Genomic DNA, 2500 nt, shown 5'->3' with positions numbered 1-2500 from the left:
ACTTAACAGGGTCTTTGATTTAATGCGTCCATTTGCATTAAGAAGGTTAAATTATTAGATATTAATAAGAATTGATATCGAAGTGGCCCCTCTAGCCTCGTTGCCATTAAGTTTCTCGTGTGAGGTACTCACTCGCGAGGCACCTACTCCCGGCGTTGTCATGAACTCATGGCTGGCGATGAAGGGCGCGCTCTACGCAATGTTCTCTGACCCGCATCTTGTAAACTCTTGTCATTCATCTTGGCACCGAGTCAGGAACTGTCGTTGGGTACACTCGAGGTCAGTTTGTGTGTGTGTGTGTGGGGGGGGGGGGTCGTGCGGGCCGGGTATTGGATTTGGTTTACTTTTTTCTTTTGCAGGGAGAGGGAGAAAGTGATGGACAGATAAACAGAGGAAAGGAAAGGAGAATATAGGAAGAGACAGAGTGGGAAGGGGAATGAGACAGGCGCGTACACGCACAAGCACAAGCACACACACGCACACGCGCACACGTACACGCACACACACGCACACACACACACACACACATACAGAGAGAGAGAGAGAGAGAGAGAGAGAGAGAGAGAGAGAGAGAGAGAGAGAGAGAGAGAGAGAGAGAGAGAGAGAGAGAGAGAGAAAGGGGATGGCATGGATACATATCTAAATACGTTTCATATTGTTTTTCCTTTTTTTTACAAACACGAGCATAAGTTGCGCCTATATTCATAATTTCAAAGCATACGCAGGCACATGAAATATGTAACAGGCCAGCAGAAAATAAGTGTAAGTAATTCCATTAATACTGTTCTCTTGTTCATGAAATGATTTATGCCGTTTGATTCTTTTTTTTTTCTTATTGACAGGGTAATTATATTTCGCGCGGCATGGTTGTGTCTGGCATTTAAAGGAATGTCAGTTATGATTTTTTTCACAATATCGGGAGTTGGCAGAGCTTTGTAAATACTAGCTATCGCTGGTAACAAAATATACATTGTTTGGTTGCAGTGATACATACACCACCTCACGCTCCGATCTTCACTAAAAGTAAACCAGTAAATATACTCAACAAATTTGCTTACACACTTTTATATGAAACAGATACCCATTGGCATATCCCCCTTCTGTACTTGCATTATTGCACACAACCCGACATATTATCATCCCCCCCCCCCAGTCGCTTTACTCAAATAAACGCACATATGTCTTGCTACAAATTCACGATAGTAGAGAAGGTTGACACGCGGAAAACAGCTGATGGATATGGAGATGAACTTCGACTTCATACCGGGAGGTGGCGGGGCTCTACCACTACTGTCCGTGGCGTGGTAGGGCTGATCCACCAAAGCCACACTGACTCTCAAGCCATGATCTAGGTGTACTTGTTACTGGGGTTCACGGCGGATTACCATTCACCGCATTGTATGCAGACCCTCACTTTGCTCGGGGAAGTGAGGAGACCAGAGTCCCCACCCTTCTGTAATTATGTAAACAAACACAAGTTTAATCTGGGCCATTACTGAGCGGTCTGGGAGGAGCGTGGATCTTGCGGAATGTGCGAGGACCACGCAAAGTGAGGCTCTTTGGCTGTAAGGCATAAAGCCGAATTTCCTTTGTGGCGGCAAGCGAGGGTTACGTAGGCTTGTCCCCCGGGCCATCAGTTAGCCCCAGTGCAGTTATAGTTTATTTATAACTTGATATCCTCTCGTGTCGGGGCCGGGTCACTTTATGGCCCGTCGTTGCTTCTACCTCACCCCTTTGACACTGTGGCCATGATGGGGAGAGGAGGCACTGGAGGGCCGGGATCTGTAGTGCCGTGAGAAAGAGGCTTGTGGGAAGCGCTCTGTAACTAAGTTGATCAGATTGAGTGCCATTGTGATAGACCGGGTAGTAGCTGGAGTCACATGCTGAAAGTCGCAGCGGGATATGTCAGTTGGTATCTTAATAAGCTAGGTACTTTAGATGGTACAATGATTATACGGTAAAGCGAGTTATATAGGTTATGTCAGGTACCTCCTTAATAGGACGGGGTTTGTATAGGCGAGGGGGAAATTGTCATGCAAAATTTGTATGTTATGTCCGTGATGCTGTTTTCTCGGAGTCGTTGTAAAGCCAAGCATTTTAATGAAGCTCATTGAAAGAGGTCGGGTTGACAGTGAACGGCGCCATCAGTTGATTTATTTTAATTCGTTCCCCCGAAAGTGACATGGGCACTCACCATCATCACCATTACCCTGATTATCAATAACTATTATTAACGACCTTTTTTTTCTTACCATGTGAGTACTTGATTCCGCTTTGGCAGTGTGGCGTGTGAGGTCGCGGTTCCCCTTGCTCTGTGACAGTGATTGATATCGCGAGGGGTTTCTCCCGTGATAATGCTGTTTAATGGCAATAGATTGGCGACGCGGCCAATGATTGTGAGTCATCGGAAGCTTTTGAGTGGCGGTGCCGTCGAGACCTGAATTTTAGACGAGAAGTAGGAGAAATTAGAGAAGAAGGATAGAGACAGTGACGATGGCGT

At 46.1% G+C, this 2500-nt stretch overlaps 1 protein-coding gene across 5 annotated transcripts in view; it reads left to right on the top strand.

The window, feature by feature from the left end:
* Positions 1-2500, top strand: part of da (transcription factor daughterless) — a 449030-nt gene that overhangs the window by 77641 nt on the left and 368889 nt on the right. The gene's annotated exons all lie outside the window — the stretch shown is intronic.

This window comes from Penaeus japonicus, unplaced genomic scaffold (genome assembly GCF_977035675.1).
Source record: "Penaeus japonicus unplaced genomic scaffold, GWHDUDI00000001_assembly GWHDUDI00000001, whole genome shotgun sequence".
NCBI lineage: Eukaryota > Metazoa > Arthropoda > Malacostraca > Decapoda > Penaeidae > Penaeus > Penaeus japonicus.
The sequence above is the reverse complement of the archived record's forward strand: the minus strand, read 5'-3'. Positions and strand labels throughout refer to the sequence as shown.